The following is a 27319-nucleotide window of genomic DNA, read 5'->3' on the forward strand; positions in this document are numbered from 1 at the left end:
CTTCTCTGTTGGGCCTCTCTTTCCTGGAAGAATACTTAAAACAGCAGCAGCAAAGAAAAAGGAAAGGCAAAATTACTTCCTTCACAACCTGTAGAGATAAACAGAGATAAATTGCCTTCATCAGCTTCTCAACAAAAGTAACTGCTTTACAGAACCAAATAAATTAATTTTTACTTTATGAAAAGAGGAAAACTTTAGCAATATTTTAAGTGTGTTCACTAATGATTTAAGAATGTGCCAGACAGAACTTTTAGATCACTCTTCCCCATTAGTGCTTATTGCATACTTGTGGGCAAAAGCTGAGATAATAGAAGCTTTCGCTATTCATCAATATTTACTTGAGATCCCTCAGGCTGCATCTTTGTAAGCTCTGACTGAAGGACAAATAGTAATTCAGAACACTAGGTAAGTGATCTGTTGCCCAACACATGTGAAAGCTCAGTGGGAATCACTGATATATCTTTAAAAGGAGCAAGACAAAAATCAACAAAGGAAAAACTGCAGCTGATTGTCATACATGAATTTCTCTTTCTTATTTCACATGTCTAAGATCCTCCACAGTGCAGGAGGAGGATCAAAACATATTACACTCTGTTATGTTATTACACTCTAAGGTTATCTATATGCAGTTATTACACTGATATTCTTATCACATAGCCTATACTATAGAGTGGGTGGTTTTGCTTTGCCTTGTAGATCTCAAATTTTAAGTATACATGAACTCATTAATACTAATAAATTTTCTTATGGTTACTTTTGGGAGAGGAGAAGAGTGGGAGAGCGAAAAGAGAAGGGAGAGGGAAAGGAATTCAGGCTAAAAGGACATAAACCCTATTTCTCCATTTTTCTGGTGCTAACTGGAATCTTTTCTTAAGGTCAGAAAAAGGCTTCTCCTGCAGAGGAGGGACAGAATACTTGCAGTGCCTTCCATAAGAGAGGAATACCCAAAAGTCACTCATTTGTACTCTGGCTGGAGATATGCTAGTTTAGATATAAAGATATTGCAACAGGTTTTCTGACTTTTGTTTTCCATGCATACTCTTCTGAATGAGTTGCCAGGACAGAATCTGACACAATTAATTTTTTTAAGGTCATGCCATCAGTTTAGAGTCGTAGTTAATTGCCTTTCCATGCAAACTGCCAGTAGGAAGAAATCAGAGTATCAAGGATCCATTTGATTAAAATGACCCTTAATATATGGTGTTATTCTCCAGCAGCTGTGCCAGATTAACTCAAACACAAATGAAAGCAAATAGGCTGAAAACATCCCGAGCTTTGGGCACTGTGCTGCATGCCAGCACAACAGAGCCTTTGTTACAAGGCAGAGCAGAGCTCTCACAACAGAGTTACTGCTTCCAGCTTCAATCGTTGCACTTCTAGAAAAATCAGCCTTCAAAGAAAAACAGACAAAACCCCCATAACACTTCTACTGGACACCAACTTATGGTGGCACTGGTCACACAAATGTGACACTGGCCACCTTGTGTAGCACCCCACAGGCCTGTGATACACCTTCCCTCTTGCTCCACTTGCCCCTGGGCAAGGGAAGTGCTGCCAGGCATAGCCTTGCACCTGGTGGGCTGGAAATCCTCCACCTGGAATGATTTACCTTGCTTGCTATTTGCATCCACATCTCCCTGCAAGAGACACACAATTGATTTCACTTGTAGCACGAAAATGAATGTGAGCAGTTAAGTTAATGTAAGCCAGTAGTATCCAATGTATTGGCAAGAGATGTAACTTGCAGAGCAGACCAGTTCATAAAAGGTATATACTGAGAGTAAGCAAATAACTACATGCAGTGGGGTAAGTAAAGACTGGCAGCAATGAATTGTAAATAAAAGCTGTGGAATGTTTTCCATATGGAGCTTTCTGATCATGACAAGATGGTATCATCATACTCACAGGTAAGGAGAGGCATGTACCACTTTAAAACCTTATGTATTTGTAATACAGCCAGATTCATGTTGGAAAAACAGTGAAAAAAGCCCTTTCTATGAGGATAAACATATCAGGAGGTTTGGGAAGTAAAAGTGACAGAAAAATACAAGCATTCAGTGCACACTCAAAACATCACAGAAACAAACAAAAGATCTGTGGAATTCAGTACATTACCTACCATTCACTGGCTTCTGAAGGTAAGCCACATTCACCTATTAGCAGTGAGATTTAAAATGCCCCTTTAAACACAAATACTAGGTTTTAATCCTGAACTGAGGAGTGATTGTTTCTCCTGAAACAATTACAACAAAGCCTTAAATTGTGCTCTTAATAGAATTTGAAACTCGAGTCCCAAATAGCCCAAACCCATGAGATTTTGTTTACTGACTGGCACAGGCTGAAAGCCTGGCACTCTGTGGAGGCAGCACTAGCAGGTTTTGAAGGATCTATGTCTTATTGTACATATCAGAGGGTGTGTAAAACGATATTTTAAAAGCTTCATCATGATTTTGAAGTTCTTCAGTTCAATTATATATAAAAAAGATAAACCCTTCATTTTATAAAGGTATGAATGATATGCCTGTAATGAGATACAGCATCATGAAACTTTGAAGATTCTGAAGAATCTGGAGTGTTTTGTGGGTTTTTTTCATGCGCTTCTTAATGCTCAGGTAGAAAGAATAAAGTATCCCCTGATCTCATCATGTCCTTCCAGGTACTGGAGGCTGTTGGATTGCACTTCCTGCAGCAAACTCAGCAGTGTCTTTGTTACTTTTTTTAGTTACTTTTTATTTTCTGTGAAATACAGTCTTCATAACTTGGTCTTGTATAAAATTAAATAGAAGCTTAAAGGCTGCATTTCCTGAGAAATATTTAAAAGTAAGCAAAGCTATCTGTGCTTAGTATTTTGCTGCTCAGATTTCTTAAATATGAAATTTACATATTTTCCCTACAGATTTATTTAATCTTGCAAAGTGAAAATGGTTTATGGCTGGCAGTAGACCCTGAGCATTTTTGGTACAAGGGGGAATGCCTTCCTTTCTGCACAGCACCTGACATAACAAAGTCACTTCTCATGTCCTTCCCCTGTGGGCACAAACATGACCTGGGATACAAGGGCAGGGATCCTAGAAGGTACACAGCAGCAGAATGGAGATGGGCACGTCTCAGGTCATGCTTGTGGCCACCGGGGAAGGACACGAGGACCAATTTTCTTGTTCTGTTAGGTGCTTGTGCCGCACCACTGAGCAGGTTTGGTGCGATGTCTGCAGCATTCTCTGTCTCCCAACGGCTCAATCTGATCAGGGATTACTGCTGGTGTTTGCTGAAGAAGAGGAGCTGTACTTACCATACTTGTTATCACATGAGGCATAGCAGATGTGAGAAGACGTGACTCTGAAATGCTCACTGTAGAAGTAAAACAGAGAGAGAGCTGGTAGTCAATGGCATTTGGAATGACTCCACTGCAAAGCATCTAATATTCTCCTGGAACCGTATCTGCAGCTCCATGATGCATTCTTCTGCTTGCACCACAAAAAATGAAAGAACTGGGATTTTTCTAACGAGACTCGATCACCATCTCCCTGCAGCTGCCTTGCCCTTCAGCCATGGAGTGTATTAGCACTGCAGAGGCAGCCACACTCAGTACCACCACTACTTCTGCTTACGTCAGATTTACATTTCATTTCCAGCTTCAAAATTAACTATTAGCAAAATGCTCACAGCATAAAAGAGGTTAGATGGCAATGTTGGTCAGGGATTGCGAATTGGGTGTCCTGTACTGTACCTGTTACTTTGTGTGGTCTTAGAATAGGGGAGGACAAAGACAGCTTTACAATTTTTGTGTGCATTATTGTGTAATTCTACATTTTAGCACAGTTTTGACATGGTGATGTTACCAAGGACCTTCTTGAGAAAAAAACCTCATCTCTACATTTCTTTAGAGGGCCATAAGGGGAGAGTTTGGAAAGAGGATAAACTGAAAGGAGTTTCCCAATAATAGCCTTTTCTCTAAGCCTAAATAAATCTTCTTTCTACATTGACAAAAACTATTCATTTATACAAATAAGTAAAGGTTCTGCATAGGTTCCTCTTCATATGGCTTGAATTTCTTACATTTCAAACAACAGCATGCTTCAAGGTTAGGTTATACACTAACACTAATCACAATCATTGTTAGCAAAAGTGAATTGAAAGAGGATAAATAATATGAGCTATTTTTAGAGGTAATAAGAGGCAGAGCTCTTCACTTTCAGAGAAAAGTAATTTTTAGGAGTGAGCTGCTGAGCTGGTTAAAATTCTTCTCTGTATCTGTATAGATGTCCTTAGAGCTACCTGACTTCATAGTTTATTATGTTCATGTAGAAGCTTTAAATTGTAACCCTTTGTGTCAAAAAGAGCTTATTTTATAGAGATTCAGTGTTATTTGATGTTCAATTACTCAATATTCAATGTTCACCCAGAATCAGAAATTCTCTTCTGACAGAGAGAATATCATGGCTAAAAATCCAACTATTTTTCCAAAGAAAGTAATTATACTGTAGCTGTAATTAAAAAATAAAACATCTCAGAATGCATGGAGTATATTTCTCACTGCTTTATCAAAACTTTTGTGTGCAAACTTTTCTTTAATGCATTTTGAAAGGGTTATTTCAAATATAATGAAGTGTGTTTATCCTTAACAAATTTTTTCTGAAATCTTTGTCAAAATGGCAAGGATTTTCAAACACATCCAAAAGCCCTGGGAGCCTAATCACAGTACATGTTTCTAGTCCACATAGGTGTTTTAAAATCCCACTGATTGATCCTTGTACTGTTGGGGTTTTTTGCATTTGTTCACAAGTAGTTTGTAAAACTCTTCCTGTATCTTTTTTTTTCTGCACAATTGTGGGCAGTCAGGCTGCAATAGTTATCTTAGTCATGGAGGTCACAAACAGGTTGTTAAAGTCATTCAGGCCACCTTGAGAATAAAGTGCAATTTAAATGGAATTTGAGTAATACTATCTAATCCAAAGTGCTAATAATTTTCCAGTCTGAGGCAAGTATTTCTTGAGCATGTCGTCTTTAGAGTATTTGGTGTTATACAATAACTGAAATTTGGATGCAACTGCTGAGTACTAAATTAGGTACTTGGCACTTTGTCTTCTAGTACATGAACATAATTTCAGAACAGCTCATACTGAGAGAGAAGAAAATAGGGCAGAGATTAGTAAAACCATGCAACAATTTTTACTTAATAAGGTAATACTGAAAACCTTTGATAAAAACAAATATTGTTAAAGAATATTATCATATACTAAGTTACTCTACATAAAATTTTGCAAAATGTGGAAATTTACATTTCTATATGTAAAAAAAAAGATAAAACTCCCTTCCCTTAGAGACTCATAGCAAATTTTATATCAGTAAATGATCCTTTCTAAATAGAAGATAGTTAAAATCCCTCATATTCTTCCCATGTACCAGTGAGCAGATTGAAAACACAATGTACTATGAATTAAACTCTCAGTTTTCTTTATCCTGACATAGCAGCAAATTGTCCTGATGAACCTTCCTTCTTAAAATTCACGAGCATGCTAAGCTTGTGCGGTCCAAACCAGTCTGTTTTAAACCTTCTTTAGGATAAGCAGGCCCCAGATGTTTTCACTGCCTGGCCACCTACGAGCCCTCACGGAAGGAGGTCCCTGAGCCTGCAGGTTGCTGTCACCAGTGCAAGTGCCCACTTTTCTATAAACCCTCCTCAGCACCTCTCTAGCTGAATGGAGCCCTTTCTGGACTCAGACTTGCTGGCCTGCCTGGTGCCTGGAGTGTACACTTCAGTGTTGTGCCATGAGGGAAGCAAGCAGCTTGCTCAGCTTGGCCTCCTGCTAACAGCAGAAACTTCATTAAGCATTTATTTCTCTGTTTAGGTTTCCTCCCTGCCTCTCCCTCCTACCAAGCACGCTCTGGGTTTGCTCAAAGGGCTCTCAATGCACCCATTCTGCCTGCCCATGCCTCTGTTGGTACATGTCTCTCTAAACATGGGGGGCCAGCTCAGACAGACTTTGATAAGCCCTAATTTCACTTTCACCTCTTTCACCTGCCCTTCTTGCCACTGCTTTTTGTTATGCATTTTAATTTGTGCCGTCACACAGTGAGCTAGGCTGGAGAAATAACTAAGATCAAAACCAGCTTCTTTTCCTCCCTACAAAGTTGATTTATCCAGCACTTCCATCAAAGGAAATATTCATCAAAATCTAGCCTGAGTTAAAAGGTAAATCCTTCTTGGTAAGTCATAAATGCCCTTCCCTCACAGAACTCAATCGGTCCATTGTGCCTTTCCTGCTATCAATCCTTCTCTTCAAACATTTTCCTGCTGGCTGACAAGTTTGATTAGCCAAGGTTTTCTAAGCTGCTTCTATGCCATTCTTCAAATGGTTTCACCCTGATGCGACAGAAAAGTTCAGGGGTCCTCCAATATTCCAGTTTTTGGACATGTCAGCCTCTGCCAGAATGCGGCAGGTTACACCTAAGCTGTGATATTTAGTAACACAGAAATGTTTTGACATCAACCAGCATTTTTCAGTTGCACAAACATTACCCTGAAGTTATGTACAACTCCTTCATTCTTTGTAATTTTCAACCCATTGTAAGAAATTAAACCATTTTTGATAGAACAGGAAGAAAAGTCTTTTCATAATTCTTGTTTCAGTCCTGCTGAGCCTCATCAGTACAATTAGTGTTCTTGTTTGAAGTTGACTACTTATGTATATGAAGTTGCTTGTTTCAGTAAAATATCTGCACCAGAGTGCAAATCTTGTATAGTTTTCCTCTGGTGACAAGGAGCCCTGTTCCTCTCAAGCATTTCTGTAGCTCCACTGGCAGTTTTGAACTTTAGATCACCTATAAATCATATAAGTATACAAATTATATAAGACTAAAAAGCAGATTTCCATTTATCAGCACTCTTTTGGAACAGCACAACAAGCTGAATGAAAGATGAGTCAAACCAACAAACCTGTCTTTGGATACCTCTGCTCTGTAAAGCATCCATTTGAGTCCAGACCCAAGCTGTTCTAACCAAAGGCAGTTTACTTCCCAGAGCCAGCGTGTAGGATCCCTCTCAGATGACAACTGAAAATGTGTGGCATTTCTCTGCTTCTCACAGGGAGCAGGACGTGGATATGCAGTTTGGAACGTTCACAGCAGTTAATCTGCAGCAAAGCAAAACAGAAAACAAATAAAACCCTCCCTAAGCATCATTTTTGTCATACTTGGTAAATAAAAAATTGTATTTGGGTTTAATCCAGATTATGCTTTAAAATTTCCCCCCTTGGATAAATGTAAAGTTTTTCCTGTTCTGCATATTAACTAATATCTTTATTTTTATCAGTGGCCACCATGCATTTTTTCAATTACTTTTTTAGGCTTCCCTGCCGAGTATGGCTCCCAAAATTGTTAACAAACTACAGTATCCTAAGTGCTGAATTACTATACAATCTGTTAAAAATATAATCTCCATTTCTAATTTCAGGTTTAAATGCAAAAGGATAGATTTTTCTCATCACTTCACAAAAATCTATTTAAGACTCTCTGTTAAAAGAATTGGAAATAAATTTTATAAAAGATGCAAACTATTTACCATTTGTTGCAGTAAAAGGATTGTGCTTTTTAATGAGACCATATTCTCATTTTCATTATTATATTAAAAAAAACACTACCAATGATATATATATAATAGTTGTAACCAAGTTACATCCAAGGAAACTAAACAATCTAATAGAAGCATTTTATTTTGACATAATTAAATCAATAAAGCAGCTCTGTATATTGGTCATGAAAACAGGATGCACACAATTATCTTCCAAATAATTATAATATAAAAACCTTTTTTTTTTAATTGTAGCTATGAAACAGTATATGCACTTTTTAGCCAACAAATTTCACATCTTTTTTTTCTCTAGAGGGAAATTATTTTATAGTGATTTTGAAAACTTAGGCATCTGTATGTCATTCCAGCAAAAAAATCACTTTCTTTTTATTGACCTAGAGGTTTTCAGTTGCTCAGAAAAAGTAGGAGACTGCAAAAATGTTAGCACAGGAGGAAAAGGAAACAGCAATTATGGCCATATTACTTGTGAACTGCACAATAAAATAAGGCTGATGTTGGTTCAACTTCCATTAAAATAGCTATAAATGAAAGTGATGCACAAGCTTAATGAAGATTTTGTTTATTTGGGTTGTTTCAAATGAGGAATAAAAAATATATAGCTTTACAGCAGGAGAACTGCAGTGGTGGAACCTTGTGCACAGGAGAGAGGAAGGTGTGCTAATCAGCTTCATATCCTATTCTCAGATCCCTGATAGAAGCAGCTCAGTGATAATCCTTTCCTGTGCAGCACAGGAAGATATCACTTTCAATCTGGACATCAGTATGAGAAGTGTAATGACAATCCAGAGCTGGTGCTGATAATTACAAAGCTAGAGGGACTGATTTATGAGGAAATGGCGTTGATTAAAATTTGCATTTAGAGGACTTTGTGGGAGAGGATCACAGCTCTGTGCTGGTGTTAGACCAACATTTTCAAAAGCAAGCATGGAGGGGCTGCTGTGCTCCTGGGGCCTCTGGGAGTCAGCAGATTTTCTGAGCAGGTGTTCAACAAAGCCAAAGCCTGCTGAACACCCTTGTGCTAAATGCTCTGGGAGGAAGTGGTGGGGATTTAGTTGAAGCACCAGACACATTACTTTTATTTGTAAAAACGGCTCAGGCAGCCACTTGGGTTTGTTTCCATCCAGGTGCCTCTGATTTAAACAGCTCAAAGGCATAAATAAAGTGACAGGAGTGAAGGGTCATTAGAATTGTATAGACACTACTGATAGTTCAGCAGACTGTGTACTTGGAACCTCTAACCGAAAAAAACAAAACAAAAGCTCTCTGCCACCACTTCCTCTAAAACCTCAGGAATAAAAGAAATTGAGTGAATATGAATGGCACTGTAATATATGGAAGAATGCAGAAAGAAAGAAGTGGCTGTTGAGATGCTTGGATGAAACTGAAATTGGGAATTGCAATTCAAAGGGAAGTTATAGCTGTCGAGTCACATTCACCACCAGAAGCACTACCAGACTGGAAAGAATATTGTGGACAGGGGAGATGCAGGTATGTGATTAAATATAAGATATATCCACAGTCTCAAAATAGTGAGTGAAATTCACTGTGAACTTTCCATGATTTTACCAAAACCTGCTTGGAATACAAACATTTACCCAAAGGATGAACTTGGGAAGGACCTGAAAAAATAAATCATTTAGGGATCAGCCAGGCTTCTGACAGATTTATGCTACACATTCATGCTCCCATGGTTTCTCCTACCCCCACCAGCAAATACCTCCTGTTCTTCCCCTTGTTACACAGAGCTGCAGGAGAAACGTTGAGATTGTGGAGAGTGGAGAATGAATGGGAGTGCCTGCAACAAAGGGCAGGAGAGGACATACATTGTTGGAAGCCAGATTAGTGGGTCAGCAGGATGGCAGCAGACTGTGCAGCTTTCAACCCAAGTTAGGAGACAAAGGAGAGTGAGTGAATCCCGATGACTCACAGAGCTGGGACAGAAGGAGAGACTGAGGACTGTCAGCTCCTAAATGGGGTACAAAAGGCAGATCCAAAATCAGCACATGGAGCTCATTGATGAGACTGGAGAAACTGAAGAAAAGCTCAGCATGCAGATGCAAATCAGCTCAGCTAATAGAAGAAAGGAAATAATATCTGCTATAAAATTAGAAAGGTATTGTAGAGCCTTTACATTGTTTTCCATGGCTTATTCTGTGGAATAACTAATTTGTATTAATGGAAATGAAGGCATTGCAAAGCATTATGAGATAACCTTGGAGAAGGAGAGCTCAGCCTCAGCACACAGTAGTCCTGTGCAGTGAGATGGGTTTATGCCCTAACACAGGACCAAAGGCAGCTGACTTGGGAATAAGCACATAAAAAGACTTAATTCTGCTGCTGCTGCTAGTAATTATAGTTTGCTTTTATTTTGAAGTAGATGCATATAGGTCGTTGCTTTGGTGAAATACATACTTCAGTAATAATTTTCAAATCTCTCAGGTTCTCATAATTTAACCATTGTTAATTATTTAGCAATTATGCTGATGAAAGGTTAAAAATTATTGCAGAGGCATTTCTTCAGTCAGGGAAAGGAGTAATGGTTTAAAATTAAATCCTTGCAGTTGGGGCTAAATGGTAATGACATGCTATTTTTGTATTACTGGAAGTAACAGTTGATCACTTAGAAACTTCAGCATTGGAAAGTGGTCTAGAAAAGTATGGTGAGCTAAATAACAGACAAGCATTTCCACTGAGAGATTAGTACATGGCAGAGACCTACAGAAATACAGTTTGCAAATTAATATCTTGAGGATCACTGAAAAACCACAATGTGAAGTTAGTATGTTGGGGCTTAAACATTAAGTAGGCAGAGACTACAGATAGGAGTGTTAAGAAAAATTTTACCTGTCTAAGAAAAAACAAGGTATATTTTCATGCATTAGTAATGCAGCAAGTCATGCATATTGAAATGAAAAATAAGTTATGTCAATAGTAGGTGTAGTATCTTTTAAAAATCATACCTGAACTACCAGTTAGTTCTGTTAAATTGCAGATTTCTTTCTCCTATTTTGTGAAATTTAACATAGTTTAAGGATGGTAACTACCATGTCCTGTCAGCCATTTCAGATTGCAAAAATGAAAGTTAAAGCTATTTAATTTTTCCCACAAACAATATCTAGTACCCAGGGTTCACAGAAAAGACTACAGTTCATGATTCCTTCCCCTCTTAAAAGGAAAGCCAGAACAAATGAGCCAAGCCTTATGGCTCAAAATTAATAACTCCAGAACATCTCAGAGTAAGAGCAAGAAAGCATCTAAAGCCATCAGAGATCCCTGTGAGGAATATCCTGCCAAGCACCCACATTTAGAATGAGGAAGGTGCATTATAAGCACCTTTACCAACTGCATCCCTGACCTTAGAGGAAAGTAGAGGGGAGGAATGTAGCCTGCTCACACAAATTGATCTCAAATTGCCAATCACTTCTGGTGCCTCATTTTAGACATAAAATCTCACTGAAAGATAAGCCACTCTTTTGTGTATGGCAGAGGCATTTAACATAATTCTGCATGCTGTAAACAAGAGTGAGGCAATTGATGACCTTGTATGTGTTAGAAACAGCTAGAGCATGTGTTCAAGCTGTAGTAAGAGGAGAGGTATCAGCTCATATAATCTAAGTTAGAACAAATTTGAAGATTCAATGATGTTTTGCAGTATATGGAATTTCTCAAACATTTCTGAGTATTTATTAGAGCTTAGTATCAAAAGTTAACTGCAAAAGAAATGAAACTTGCCTAATATTTTAGGAAATACCATGTTTATGAAGATGGGGAAGTATAACCATTCTGTCAGGTTTTTAGTGAGAGCAAAAATATATGGGTTCTAAGTTTAGAAGTCTCTAATATACACCAGCTTAAATTTATACCCTGGAACTTGAAAATATAAAACTAAGTGAACTAATTATTCCCATTTGCAATTGGCAGACGAACTTAAATATTTGAAAATATTCCACTGAAGCAGGGAGGAAGAAGCAGTGAGGGAGAAGGGAGGTATTTAATACATACCCACTTCTTTCCAGCTGTGCAAGCATATAATGTGTAGTTCTCTTTCATCCCTTGTGCTGGGACTGTGGCTCTTATTCTCATCCTGTGGCAACCCCTCAGTCTCGCAGGGTGCAGCAGCCGGGCTGGGGGGATGTGTTCCCTACCCTGCTGAGGAGCAAGGCCCGCAGCTCCTGCAGCTCCACGGGTCCCCAGGTGATCCTTATTTGCCATCTCTGCCGGTGATGCCAGGCCTTGCCTCGGCTGCCCTGTCACCCCAATTGTCCTGGGCAGTTCCAAGCTCACCTGGGTGATCAGTGCTGCTCTGCTGCAGGCTCCTCAGCTCCCTCTGCTCTCCAGCATGTTTGCCAACACTCAGGGCTGCACAGGGGTCAAAGGAGGCTTGCTAAATAGACTTCCTATCCTCCCTTGTCAGTCTTCAATATTGCACCCTGAGCCACACTTACCCCAGCTGATTTGTCCTCATGTGTGCTCGGGATTGCAACTGCACAGTTGCACTCATACTATGATGCATCTGCTTACTACAAAGGGAAATATCTCACCTTGTACACCAGCAGCAAACTGTGTCTCAGAGCCATCCCTTTGCCTCTCTCCTGTTGCCAGATATTAACAGTTCTCCTCTTCTGGCAGGAAGGCAGCTCTTCCCTTCAGGCCACAGCCATCAGCCTGCATTTGCCTTAAATGAGAGAAAACTGTAGACACTCTTCCTGGTTCTTTCTTGAAACAGCAAAAGAGCAGATAAAAATCAATGGGTTGACTGAAACCTTATGCAAACATAAGCTGTGGTGCAGATTAAGAAAGTAATTTCTGTCATAATAGTAGAGTTATCATAAGATTTCATTGCTTTTACTGAAAACTTTCTGCTGCATTTGTATGAATAAGGGTAATTTCTTTTAAGCTGAGTTATGCCTGTCTGTTTCCTCTGTGATTTCTAATATCCAGAGTTTCAGAGCAAATATATCTGAACTGCACCATACCCTTCCTTTTCTGTTTGAGCTTGGAGTTTGTTGTTGTTGTTTCTTTTTCTCATTGGGGTTTTTTTGGTTGGTTTTTGGTTGGTTGGTTGGTTGGTTTTTTGGGAGGAGTGGTTTGGTTTTTTTGGTTTTTTTTTTCTTTTTGTGAGGGGTTGCATTTGGTTTGGGTTTGTTTTTTTTGTGTATGAAACAATCTAAAGTTCCTCAAAGTTCTGACAGACACATTTGTAAGTATTTGTCTGCTTCTCCTCTGAACATATCCCCCATTCTTACTGATGCTCAAAAATTCCCACCCATTTTTATTTTAGAAACCATTCCCACTTGAGGTTTGTGAATTTTTTGCAGCATGGTTTGCTTGGGGTTTTTTTGGGATACAACAAAAAAAAAAAAAAATCAAACCCAGTTACACATTATGTGGGAGATGTTAGACATTGGTGACTTGTAAGTAGCACTGTTGTTCTGGGGTCATCTAAAGCACATACAGGTGCAAATAGCAGTTTCAGGTGAGGTTTTTACATTATTTAATTTATCTGTGTAAACCTGTTTTAGAAGGCATTTTCCAAACAACAAACTAGCAGTACCTGCTGAGAGGCTTCAAGGGTGAGATAGCAGTCCTAAAATGACCCCCATTTGTAGGAGTATGGAAATTAATGAACCTACATATCAAGGAAAAATAAGCTCAGACCTCTGTTATCTTAAGCTTGGTATCCATGTGTCTCTGAAGGTCCCTGAGCCTATGAAATTAGCACTGCTGGAAATCAGGAGAGCTATCAATATAGTCGGTAAGGAAATCCTCCCCCCCACAATCCTCAGAGCTAGGCTGGAGCAGATCTAAAGTATCCTCTTAGCCCCAAATTACTGTCTAAACACAAACTGCCTGTCAGCACTTTGGAAAAGGTGCTATGAGTTGTGAGTGGCTTTTAATCTACTTTTCTCTCCCCACACACTCTATTCAAACATTTTCTATTTGTCTCATAACACATAAAGCTTGACTGCCTTCACAGTATAGAGTGGGGCTGAACTATTTCAAATGCCCACAGGACTTCAATTATTCTCCTTGCTCTTCTGCAGTGATTAATGCTTTGGAAAGCACAGCAGCCCTGGGATGGCTGGAGCAAATACCCACATGTCTGCAGACAGCTGTAAGCAAAGGCAGGAGCAGAATCATTAAAGCTCTGCTGACTGCAGTGCCCAATCAATAATCCATGGCAAAAGCATCACAATCTATACAACACACCACAGGGCTGACAGTAGTATTGCTAGCAGAGGGATCCCTTAATGCAAATCCAACTCTAGAAAATTTGGAATATTTGGAGGTTTGTTTTTCAAAGCACCTACTTGGTAGCCACGCAGTAGAAATTTGAAAGAGAATTTGTTGGGTGCATTAATTTGGATTGCTCCGTCTCCATAAAACTGGAAGAAAAACTCTACTTGAAAATTAACATGAATATAAATTTTGATGTCATTAAAAGAATTAAAAATACACATAAGATTGTCACACAGCCTCTTACTCCTAGAGGAGTAAAATCATATGTGCCAGAAGACTTGTTAAACTGTATCTGCTAAACAAAAATATGAATTACAGAGATGTAGTTATTTTGTAAGAATCCTTCAGACTCATATATTTATCACAAATCTGTAATTTAGTAGCCTAAAACAGATGGAAGAGGGATTTTCTTTGGTGGGGACCTAAAGGTTGCTTTGAACCCTTGAGCTGCATTTGGGATCAGACCATGGAAACATATCTGCTTGTAGGCAAGGCACTTTTCAGTGTGGTTACATGCGGCCTCATCCTCCAAAGATGCACATCACTGTGCATCAATGGCACATCAAGGCCTCATGGATTTCCATAGCATAGTTACAGCAGAAATCCTTAGACAATCCTTAGTGTGAAACTCACTGACTGCAGTGCTAGATATGGGGCTTATGCATTCCATAATTCTAGTGGTTGTTTTTATTTTATCATTTTCCCATTTTCTATTACTTTAGTCTCTTTTCTGATACCATTCTCTCTTTGTTCTCTGCAAAACTATTTCTGTCTATCTAGGTTCCAAACTTTCCCACAATCTTTCTTTCCTTCACTTCTATTCCTCCTTCTTTCTACATATTTTCTCAAATTTCTTCCTTCATAGTTTCCACATTTCTTCTTCCATTAACTTGTGGGTTTTATCCTTTTCCCCACCTTTTTAGTGGTTCTTAAGTCTCAAAGAGTTGTATGGCTACTTCGTGAGCCATAATAATTTAAAAATAATTCCTTCTTTGCCAGCTCTGTCTCTGCATTGGCCTTAACTATATCTCATTGCTTGGATGTTAATTCATTGTTAGCTTGTAGAGAAGCCAAGCACACTGATAAGTCAAACTCACACATACAAAAAAAGAAACTCCAATTAGATTCTTTAGCTGTAACCAATAATTTAACACCACACTGATTAGGTTTTAAGAACAGACTCCTGATAAGCACAAGAAGTCTTCCTGGACACCTCTTCTACCAGTTATCTTTTGCTTGAAGTCTCCTTAGAGTACTCACATATTTTTCTGATAAGTGCATCGTCTGTCTGAAACGACTGGCATTTCTACAAATATATTTGCTCATGGAATGACAGCCACAAGCAATTCTGATAACACTAAATTAGCAGGAGACTGAAAATAATGTGCTTGTCAAACACCTTCCCCCCTCCCTTTCTCGCAATATTCAGGCAAGGGAATGTATTTTTTCCTCCTTTACTTTACTGTGATTTGCATTTTCATTTGCTAAGTGTATTACAATGTCCTGTTTATCTTGGACTGCAGCATCAAGATCTTTGTACATCTTATTCCCTCCAGTTATTTCCCAGGCAAGTATTTCCCCACTGCACCTATTTGCTAAACAAAGACAAAAGATTTCTCTAATGTAGAAAAGTAGCAACTATCCTCAGAGAAAGCCAAAATCTTTCTAAAGAATAATTAATCTTCTGGAAACAATTCAACAGAATGACATTGTGTGTGTGAACATGTGTTAGCAAGAAATAAAAGTTTCAAATCATATAGGCTCTGTCCTAGTTGATTTGAATAATCAGAAAAAAATCCCCAGTTCAACACATTTCAGGATCCTCATACACCATTAGTTCATGCCCCCTCCCAGGATTTGTGGAACCACTAAACCCTGAGAGCCTTCTTAAATTGTTCCCCACTTCCAAGCACTGTATTCTTGGGGCTGGGAAGCAAGATTACCATTAATATTCAAACACAGCTTCAACTCAGCCCTACTCCCAGCAATGTGCTTATGATGATACATCCCCTAAGCTTGGCTTAGTCCATTATTTTGACTCCCCACTCACCAAAAAGAGCCTGCAGGAGGCATGCATGCTGTTAGCTACCACCTCTCTGCCTGGTGCATAGTTTTTATTGTGCAGCACCATCCAAGAGGGCTTGCAGAGAGGCTTCAGCCTCTTGGGAACACTGCCCAACCCCGTCCTTCAGTTCAGCCAGCGATGATTGTTTCAGCTCTGCTTGGTTCTGTGACAAAAGAGGCTCTCTTGGAGCTAACCCAAAATTCCTCTCATGCTCTTCAGCTTCTGGAAGAACCTTCACTTTGTTTGGAGTCCTTCTGGTTCTTCCTGTTATGATGGCTCAAAAGCATCAGTAGGGAAGTGCTGAGATGAAAGTTGATGCAGCTGAAGCTTTCTGAGGGCTGACTTTCTCTGTGTGCCAATAACAAAGAGCAGAGAGCACTTCTCTGTGGTTTTACCCCATCAGGAGTTCTGGGTAAATAGTTTATGCAGATGGGCTGACTCCAATCCCATTATTCTCCCTTTCTCTGAAAAATGAGAGTCATGAAGGTTTGGAGCATGGGACTTAAATGAAGTTTTATGAAATGATGTTTCTCTGCTTTAAAATAAAACCTGTCAGAAGGAAAAAACAAAGAAAAAAATTACAGGAGTTAAAATTCCCACAGCTGCATCCAAGTATTTTTTAAAATGTCATTATCCCTCCAGAGTTAACACAATGTTGATGATGCTGCACAGAGATGCAAAGTTCTTTAGCTGAATCACTCTGTTATCATGTGCTGCCATGTGCTCTGTAAAGACAAAGTTTTTGTTGATTCAAGGTCAGACAAGTTCCATCAATATTTATCTCTTACTGGCTCATCCAGAAAGTGCCTGCAAGGTTTAAACTGGTCAACCACAGTTACATTTGTGTGCATTCTCTTAAATTTCCTCAAACATATATAGTGCTTACTTCCCTTTCTCCACTTCAGCCTCCCCATGAGGCATGAGCCTGCCTCCTCAGCATCCTCCCACCTTGGGCTGCATCACCACTTGTAATGTTAAGATGCAGTTTCAGCTGTAGGATCCTGGGCTGACAGAGCATACTCTTATCCCCACATGGCTCTGCCTGCTTGTGAACAGCAGTTGCCACATTTCTTAGGGGGAAAAGTGATTTTTGTGATTCTGCTTAGTGTCCTCAGAGCCATATGATTCTTTTTTAGGTCTTCCTACCCACTTATCTTTTCAGCTCAGTTTTGACTCCGTGGCTTCTTCCCTTAACATAAGGCATGAGCCTTTAGTTGCAAGTGTTTCTTAAGCCCACTCATTCCAGGAATTTTTTAGTAGGGCACCAGGATTTTTTCAACTGTTACACTGCATACATTCTCCTTCCCACTTCAGAAAAATACTGAAATTACTAGTTGCTTTATCTAATCTTATCTTTTCCAACCCACAACTTTGTAATCAAAGGTATTTGAAAAACAGCTGAACAGAGATCAGAAGCAAGACATATTTGATTAGGGCTGGCACTATGCAAACATAGCTGTACTTATTCTGGGCCAGATCCAGGCTGAGTCTTGTGGAGGTACAGGCTCAGCTCAGCCTGGTGGTGTTTGCACCATGTTGCCTTCCACAATATACAGACATATTCTCCCTCACCTAGGCTGTACTGCAACTACAGCTGTGCTCAGCAGCCCTTTCCTTGGACAGCACCCTCTTCTTCCTGCTTCACTTTCAGAGTTGCTTTTGCCTCACTCTCTCAATACAGTGGCCCATCGTTATTTTTCCATATTTTAAAACTCGGCCTGACTGTTAGTGTTCTGTTGGCATACTGGGTCATTGCCCTTAAGCAGTTCCTAGCCCAGGTTTCTGGTCTTTGCTCCTTTCCTGCTCTGCATGGATTGGGACAGTCAGTGTCTCCTCCAGATGCAGCTGGGCAGCTCCTGCTGAGCTTCCTGGCTGCTGCCTTCTCCTTACTCTGCCATCAGCAATAGCAAATGATTCCTCTTAGAAATATTCTTCACTGAATTTATTAAAAATGTCATAACCACTATTAGTCATGGCAGAAAGATGTACCTACACACTAGTCTGAACCATAGGAATTAATGGGAATATGAGTCCACTGCTTAGCAGATTTATCATAATGGAAGCAATTTTAATCCCTCTTGAGCCAGTTTAACCAACACACAAAAGATTCTGTAGCTAATTAGCAGGTCTTTGTAGTATTCAGACCCCAATAAATATTAATGTGATGTCCTAAAGAATGAGGTTTATGTTCCTGAATCATACATTTATTAAGTCAAGATTTGACCTTTTTGGAGATTACACGGGCAAACTCCTTCACTCTCTGCAAACACAGGCAAAAAAATCAATCTCCTGCAAGCATTCCCTAAAAGAATTCAAATGCCACATCCTACACTGAATGGACACATTTGATTAAACTGAATACAAAAAGACAAAATAAATGAAACCATCCTAACCCAGCTACAAAAAGTTAAGAATTAATACAATATCCACATCTTTAAAATGCCCGTTATTAGTTTTGAATAATGTCAACAATTGCAATTCTTCTGTTCTTCCTACATTAAGAGGATAATATATCCATATATAATTGCTGCTAAAGATCTACACCAACATCCTGCTGCAGATGCAACGTCAAACACACCCAAATTAGTAAATGCTAAAATGAAATCTATCAGCAGAGCATTCATTCACTGTCACATAGGCATTTTGCTATTTTCCTCCCAAAATTATGATCAGTAGGATTTAACTCTTGCACTTCACACACAGTTCTCTTACACAGAGGAGCAGCTGGTGACAGAGATGGCAAACAGCAGCATGGCACCCTGTCTGCCAAGGGGTGACGGGCAACAGGCAAGGGCTTGCTTGCTGTGGAGAGTCCTGGCCACCAGGAGCCTGGGGGGACTGCAGTGCTCAGGGAGATGAATTCAGAAAGGACACCTGTGACACTTGAATAACATGCACAGTAACTGTGAAGAGCCACCAAAATGAGCTGAGATTTCATTTTGCCCGAGAGCCACCTGCATTACATCCCCATAAAACTTTAACTAAAGCTCTGGAGTGCTGTAGTGACAAAAGCAAAGAGAAACTGCCAGCCTCCATGGGCAGAAGTATTAGAACTTGGTCAGTGATAAGACTCAGGATCTGCACAGAAAGATTTACAGAAACTGACAAAAATGAGCAAAATCAAAAAGACAAAAATCTTGCAGCTTCTGGCCTACCCTTTTTTAGCATGAGTGTGCTATGAAAAAAGTCCCACCACAGGTGCAGCCTGACAAGACTGCCTTATGTCATATTCAGTGCAGTATAAATCTCTAGGTAAAGTAGTCCTGTGGTGATTGATCCATTTGAGTATAATGCACTCTTCCCAAATACTTTCTACCATTGGCTGACACAATGTATGAATAGCTGCAAAAATTTGGGATAAGAAAAAACTTTTATCTTTTATCAGGCCATCATTGCTTTCATAATTGTTCTTATTTTACTGAAAGACATTTTTTCCCCTAAAAAGAAAGACCACCACAGTAATCAGATATGCCTATTGCACATCTGCAGCAATACTGCTACAGTTACTTAGCAACCAGTGAGGATTAAAAAAAGAAATTATGTAAAGGAAGAGAAAAATTAGAAGCAAATTGAGCTGAATAAAAAGAAGGCAAATACCATATTGACATTCAATGTGCATAGATACATAGGGCTGTCTTTGCTGCATGCACCACCAACTGTTGAACATTGTTAAATCAGCTTCTACTATTTAAAATCAAAGCTCAGTCTAACTTAGATTTGAAGACATGTTATCTAGAATCTGATGACTATATCCTCTTCTCTGTTTCATATTTGGGCCAGAAGGACACAACAAAATGAAGAATGGTATGTTGGCCAAAAGCTTTTGGAGGTAAATACCATCCCTGTCACTGAGAAAGCAACCTCAACAGGACTTATTTACAAGGAGTGAAATTCTACTCCCTCTGTTGGGAAGGAACAACCACAAACATTCATGGGCTTTCTGGAGGATTGGAAACTTGTCTGCTGCAGAAGGAAGCACAGACACCTCTGCTGGCCAATGAGTTTTATGCACACTGTTAAAATCTGCTCATATGGACAAACACATCATCCCCTTCTTGCTTGACTGGATCCCTGTTCTTCTTCACAGCTCCCTTCCAGCTCAGACAGGACTTAAAGTTTCTTTGATTTACTTTAAAAGGTGAAGGTTTCATGTACATTCTGGCATGAGCAAATATAATGAAATTTCTATATGTTTGCCAATCTAACAATTTTTTTTCTTGACTTTTATAATTTAGGAAGGAATTAATCACATTTTGAAAGAAATTGCAGTCTTTACTGAAAGTAATGATGCTATGAATTATCACTCAGATTCTCAGCAGGGGGTAATTATGTTTATGGTAATTTGAAAAATGTAGCACTGCAGTTTTCTTTATAAGTGAGCAGTGTTTCATCAAGAGGCCATATTATATATATATCACCTTCTACTGCCAGAAGAGTCTTAAGTATAAAATATCAGAAAACAAAATTGGCTTCTCTACTTAATTATTATGTTATTTCCTATGCTACATTTTAGCAAAAGTGCTGGCATTTACAACTCATTAATAGTTTTCTGTGGAATCAAATGCATCAAAATGAAAAAAAAAATAGTATTTCATTTAATATTTGCCACTGAAATACTCTTTTGCCAAAAAACTCCACATACAACCTGGCTTTACTTTCAAATATGTTTGCATGTAAAACCAGTTCAGGGTAAAACATCCCTCAAAACTCTCCATTAACTTAATTCTTTTCAAAACTTTGAAACAAAAATCCACAGTGTTTAATGCGGTGCAGGTCTGCCACTATCATAGTCTACATTTCCATAAAACAAGTTTTTCTTCTCAAATACAAGAGAGAAATTAAGGGGTCTTTCTCAAGTATCAAAGAGAGAGAAAAAATGAGGTCAAAAAAGGATTGTGAGCTGGGCTTCTCTTGGTCTTAAGTTTCAGTTAAGCATCAAGCATTTTAAAGGGAATGTGTGTTCATTTGCTCTTGGCAGAATAAGATTAGGCACCTCTCCTGGGCTGCTGCAGCTAACAAGCACCCAGCATCGATTTCTGCCTGCTGTTCTTAGCCCAGCCTGTTGCTGCCAAAAGAATTTCTCATTACCTTTGGAATTTGCAAGTGGCAGTTTCCTCCCCAGTTTGTCCTAGAGAGCAAGGAATGCCATAGAAAGTTTCAACGAGGTGGGAACCTGTGGTTTACAGTAAGCAGAGGAGTGGAACAGGACTGCAAAATCTTAGATGGAAATATGAGCATTTTAAGAGCTTCAGATGAGGAATATCAATGCATAACCATCTTTTCATTCAGTCTTTGAACACTGCAAGAATTGTCACTGAGGCAGTGTAGGTGTGAAAGGCTGCCCTGAGTATTCTCTACAGCAATGGCAAACATGAAAGTCTTGCTGTCAGACTGAACAGGGCAGGTTGAGTCCTTCACAAGAGGCACCAGCAGCTAACAGATTGACTTTCAGTGATCATGTCAGTGCCACAAACCTCTAGCCACTTGAGAAAGATCTTTCATATGATTTTCTCTTTGTTTAAATCATGCATTTGCTACCTTTCCAACATAATCATATGAAGTTTTTTTCTCAGAATTTTTAATTTCCCTTTTGTTACTTACAGCTGGATTAACCATGAAAGACCTGAAATTCAGCTGTATTTAATTCCAAGAAAACAGAAATAGACCTCCACAGAAGCAGGTAAATAAAGTATGAGTACCCAAGTGGGAAGCAGGCACTTTCCCTGGACTACAGAGAATGGTTTGAGTTCTGGGCTGTTTTTCTGCCAGTCATGTTTAAAGCCAAGACTACCTGCAGCTGGTTTTCCTCCTACTCTTTCTTTAAAGAGAGCTCATTATCTCTTCTCATCTCCATGCCTCATTTCAAACCTTCACTTTAGAGAAGGATACAATAGAGTGTTAAATTTTTCTAGTTTAGGATGATAATCCCAAAAGCTGGATAGGCAAAACCAAGCAGGTCTTTCTGGAAGAAAAATGAGATTGTTATAGAGTAGTTATAGGGAGTGCTATTTTTATTATTACCTATTATCCCCTATTCCTCTGTCCAGTTCATTTCCCTCCAGAGGTCCCAGAGTAGTTCCTTATATCCATTTATTTGTGATATGCCCAAACTGTAGGTTTTCTGGGACAAGATCATCTTTTCTGTGTGCAAGAAGTAATAAGGACAGTGAAGGCCTGATTTCTGAGTCAGACCACTTGAAATAAAAGTACTGCTAAGAAATGCTGCGGGAGACATTGAGGAGTAATTCAGTCGATCACAGAAAAGCTGATGCTACAGCCTCACACAGAAGTTTTGCTTTCCCAGCACTGTACATTAAAAGAGAAAAAGCATGATCAATTGTCTAAACTATTTACTATAATTTTCTTATGTTCCTTGTATTAATGTAAGACAAATTTCTTGTCTATTAAGGTTGGTTCCTGTCAGTAGATTTGAAGTAGTATCATTTGACCTTGGAGGAGAGGCTGAAATGCTTTGCTACAGGCACACAGAATCATCTTCCTACCTGAAGGTATTTTACTTGCAATCAGTGCCCATTCAGAGGAGAGGTGCAGAGCTAGAGATTAATAACATCAGTTTCTGGTGGCCAGATATGACTATTTCTCTTAAAAGTTAAACTGCATGAAAAATATGCACCTGGGGTTTCAAAAAAGTAAAGTGTCAGGCAGAAGATGTTCTTCGATCAACTCCTCATGCCCAGCACAACAATTTTCACAGTCTGTGAGACAGACACTGCTTTTTGCAAAGAGTTTGTGACTTTTGGAAACCCTTTGGCATACAGAAATCACTGCTGAAACCCATGGGTCACTGAGAAACATGTCAACTGCAGTAGCTACTCTTCCAGTGTCAGGTATTCTAAGCTTTGCTGTTGGTATATAGTTAGTAAGTCCTGTGTTCAAGACAACCTTTTTACTCAATGCAAAAACTATAACAAACTTCTTTTCTTTGAACGACTGACATTTAAAAAGACTTCATGATTTAGTTCAGAGCCATTCCACTTAATGGGCTGATGATTTAAGTCTTCCACTGTGGATGAATCATAAATGCTGAAACCTAGCACAGTTTTGGTTTTACTGTTTAATGGGCATCTGTACTGAGCAATGTATAAATAAAAAATTCCAAGTGACTATGCATCATAAATATTTATTTCCCAAATTATGTTTCCCTATCCATCAGACTGACCTGGGACTGATGCTGAAAAATGTATTTGTGATAAACCCTTCCAGCAGCTACAAAATGAGCAATGGGGATATCTTGGGGTCTTTATTAATTTAGAGGTAGCAAGAAAGTGAGACTGAGTTTCTCAGAATTGTGCCCCAGCAGCTTTCCTGACATATTTCACAACATGAGCCAGACAACTGTTTTCATCTTTCCTGTAGACAAAATAAAGATGACTTTTTGTATCGGTGCAACTTCAGTTTTATATAAATTTTCAGTTAACAAGCTGTCCCTCTAAGTCAAGAGCTGTCCTAGATGGTCACTGTCTGCAGATATCATTTCTGTGCTGCAAGGTATCTGGCAGGAAAAGGAGCAGAAAGGCTGTAAGAAGTTGGTGGTCCTGCCAGACTGCTAGTCTGGGGAAAGCTCTTCACAGTTACTATTAACTCTTAAATTACTGATATTTTCCAGAAAAACTATAGCAAATTCTTGATGGAAATACATTTATTTAACAGGAAGGCCACAAGCCCCCATCATTATTTGAGCTGTTGATACCATATAATCTTTCACACTGGGGGCTTCTGGGAAAAAAAACCAGCAAATGTGCCACTCATAATTCTTAGTTTCTACTTTTTGCTGTAATGTATTTTTAACAGCTCTAATTATTGCTTGGCTCTTGTACTTGAAGTGTTCTCTATGAGTCAGGCTAAAACTTAATACACATTAAATAATAAAAGAGAAGCAGCCAATTAGTAAAAATGCATCCGAGTACTGTGCAATGCAGCCGTGGAGCAGCTGATACAGGATGTTTGATGTAATTACTGGGGCTTAGATGTCAAATGATTGAACAAAGCAGCAAATCAATGAGCTGTGTTTATACAGATTATTAAAATCGAGAGTGGTGAGGGATCTCAAGGTATCAGTCAACACATTCTGCTGCAGTGAGTCATTTTTTGGCAAAAGTTTGCTGAGGGATTGTGAAATCTCCTCTGTTGTAGGTTTTAAGAACAAAGCCTTGACAATCTATGCCAATGCTTAGTCACCCAAACCATGAGAATTTTTTCCTAACATCTCATTTAAATCTGCCTGGAATTTAAGATCATTGCCTCTTGTGCTAACCTCAGCGCAAAGAACAGGTTGTTTTATTATTTTCTGCTGGAGCCTTGGCATAGAGCAAATGTTGCACGGGGGCTGAGTGCTGCACCCTTCCCTTACCCATCCTGTGCACATCCCCGCTCTTGCAGCTCCTGTCCCAGCAGCAGCAGGGTTGAATGGGGGGCTGCAGCATCTCAAGGGTGGGGAAAAAACCAGTTCAGCCCTAAGGGCAAACAGAGCTCTGCATATCCATCCCTGCTATCTAAGCCAAGACAAGGGCTCCCATTTACCTCTCCTTACTTGTCAGCAAAAATGACTAACTCTTGCTTATAGATAGAGCTTGGACACAGACTTTACTTGCATGTTGTGAAGATATTAATATCTTATTCCTTCACATTTTTTGACTTATTTAAATAATATAATTATAAAAAAATCCACATAAGCAAGACTGGTATGTTTTTCAACCACGGGAAAATATTAAAACATGATAGAAATTCCCAAACCAAGATTTGAAATTTTAGGATATTGTCCCAACAGTAAAGAAATTACTGACAGGTTGTGGGAGGAAGGAAGCTTTTGGAAGTTCCCTGCTTGCTTTCTTTTCTAGCTTATAGACCTGATACTGAAATAGTTGCTGACCTTTAACTGTGATATTACAGAGTGAAAATGAGGACATTCTGATAGGAGAATGGAGCTATGTGTGTCATCGTGTACGAATCATTAAGGCCGCTGCCCTCAGATAATTGACTAGCCAGGAAATTTTCAGAGAATTAAAACAGAGAGAAACCCAACTATTTAATTTCACTGCTTCTCTGTGAAGTGCAAGTTACTACATTTTTTAAATGAGTGTTCAATTGACTGAGCAATCCCAAACTGGTAATTTGGTTGTGCCCTCAGCAGTGACTGGGCAGGCTGAATGCAGCCCCAGCGCTTTCACAGCAGGAGAGGAGCAGGAGAAAATGAACAGCGGGGTTGTCACAGCCTCCTGTGCCATGCACACATCTCCCAATCCACACCATACATCAGCAGACATCACATGGCAACTAGAAGCTAAACTGAAGCTCCTCTGGTGATTTCAGGGCTGTTTCCATAAAGCCAAGGGAAGATAGCACATAAATACACAACACAGAAGAGCTAAAAGCCACATAATGGAAACCTGTAGGGTGAATGGAATAGTTGTGTGAGACAGGGTATACATCTGGAGTATTTTGAATAACTGTGACAGCAGTGACAGTCTGCTGTCAGTAAATTATCAGCAAGGTGCAGAAGGAGCACATTTGAGAAATGAAACAAAAGTAGAAGCACTAAACCCTTTCATCAGTGAAAGGGCTTTCTCGGGGCTCGTACCTGGTGTTTCACTTTAATGGCCTCACAGATCCAGCTTGGCAATAAAAGACATAAATGTAACATCCTCAAACAGCCTGCCCACAGCTCATGGAAGGTGCCTGTGTCTTCTCCCCTGGCCACTTTGGCAGGTCCCAGACAATGCTGGGGAAGGCTCCCCTGTGCAGGCCCCTTCTTTACCTCCTTCTCCCTGCCTGCTACAAGATGTTGAGAGGCAAACCCAAAATGAAGAGAGATTATTCCACAATCAATTCACATGAAAAATGCTTACCTGGACCACAGGTATTTACTACTCTGATGCTCATATTCCTGGTTACTTCACATGAACAATGGTGGAAGTCACTTGAATGGTATCCAAGGAGACAACTTGACTGAATTAAACTAATTAATCCTCTCTTGCTGCTGTTTACAGTTGTTTTTAAGCAGCCAGTCACTGATCCCGCAGAGCAGGTTATGGCTCCTCCTTAAGGACTGCTCTGTACAGATACGGAATACATTTATCAGAGCTGGATTGGCCTCTTAAAATAATGTTATTAAGCTGCTCCATTTCATTCCTAGCATATTATTCTCCACTTTTAACTACCAGCCTCCAGTTCACATTAGTTCCCCATGGATTTAATTTCCCTTTAGTTTCAGGAACACAGCTATCACCCATGCATGATTCCATTTCTGGTGTGTTATTCCAATTTTGCCACCAGGTGTCACCAGAAGGCTCACCAGCACGGTGGCTCTCGCTTCCGGAGGGATTTGGGAACTCGGGGTGTGCGCGGGGAGGTGTATGGGACGTGTCATCAGCTACAGATAAACTGACACGGTAGTAAGGGGGCCACACTTCTGATCTCCCCATGGCTTTCTTTGTTTAGCTAGACTTTGCATTGCAGCAACAGAATGCAAACCACACGCTCCAGATGTTTGCACCGCGGTGGGTGACGCCAGCCTACCTTTGGTTTCGCTAGGAGTTATCCCAAAGTCTGCCTGGATTTACAGTCCTCATTAGCAAGCTGGAAGAAGTCATTCTTCTTGTGTCTGGCCTTAAAGGCTTTTCAACCAGCCATTGGAACTCCCACAAGACCTACAGGATGAAAAACAAATTGGAAAGGCATCAGATAGGACACACTCATTCATTCCAGGGTTTAATTTATAAGTGCTTACTTCCTTCCTCTCTTCCTGGTAGATGGTGAAGTAATTTTTTCTCAAGCAAATGTAGCTCTTCGTCTTTCTTCTCCATCTCCCCCTCTGCAAATTTTCATTTATTTTCAACAAAAAATATTCAATGCGGTTTCTATCTGTCATAGTCAACCTGCCCATTTCTGTAGGCCATCACTTGGCCAAGTCTCCATTTCTACATTAATTTACTGCATAGGGGATTTCCTTCTTTTCATCTGAACCAGAAGCTTGGGTGAATTAGTGTTCTCCAGGGCTGTTAATTAGACACCTGATACAAAGGAAGAAGCTTGCCCTCACTTCTCCCAGGCACCCAGGCACTGTGGGCTCTTGCTGTCCCCCTTGCTACCTGCATGGGGCAAAGCTAGCCCAGCCAGCACAGTGCCAAGGTGGCATGGCCACTGCTTTCTTAGATATCATCCACCAGCAATCTACAGAAAGAACACTGCAGTGAGGAAAGACCAGCATCACTAAAGTCTTTAGTGCCTTTCAGACAAGCTCCAATGCACAAATAAATTACATATTTCCAAATTTTGTTATTTTGTTTCAGCTCATACAACATTTTAATTGATTTATCATTCCTGATTGGTCTAGTTTTTGGATTTTTCTCTTTTGAGGTGCTTTAGCTGGACTGGATGCTGTCCAACACCTTTTAACTCAGTTG

The 27319-nt window shown here is 39.6% G+C and overlaps 1 long non-coding RNA gene across 1 annotated transcript; it reads right to left on the minus strand.

The window, feature by feature from the left end:
• Positions 1 to 25916, minus strand: LOC134421382 (uncharacterized). The gene is made up of 6 exons (XR_010028588.1): positions 25763 to 25916; positions 15882 to 16445; positions 12133 to 12307; positions 6938 to 7133; positions 3290 to 3348; positions 1 to 88 (listed from the first exon to the last, which is right to left on the minus strand). It is a non-coding gene; the product is annotated as an uncharacterized LOC134421382 (long non-coding RNA).
• Positions 25917 to 27319: the final 1403 nt, after the last annotated feature.

The sequence above is a fragment of the Melospiza melodia genome, chromosome 8 (genome assembly GCF_035770615.1).
Source record: "Melospiza melodia melodia isolate bMelMel2 chromosome 8, bMelMel2.pri, whole genome shotgun sequence".
Lineage (NCBI taxonomy): Eukaryota > Metazoa > Chordata > Aves > Passeriformes > Passerellidae > Melospiza > Melospiza melodia.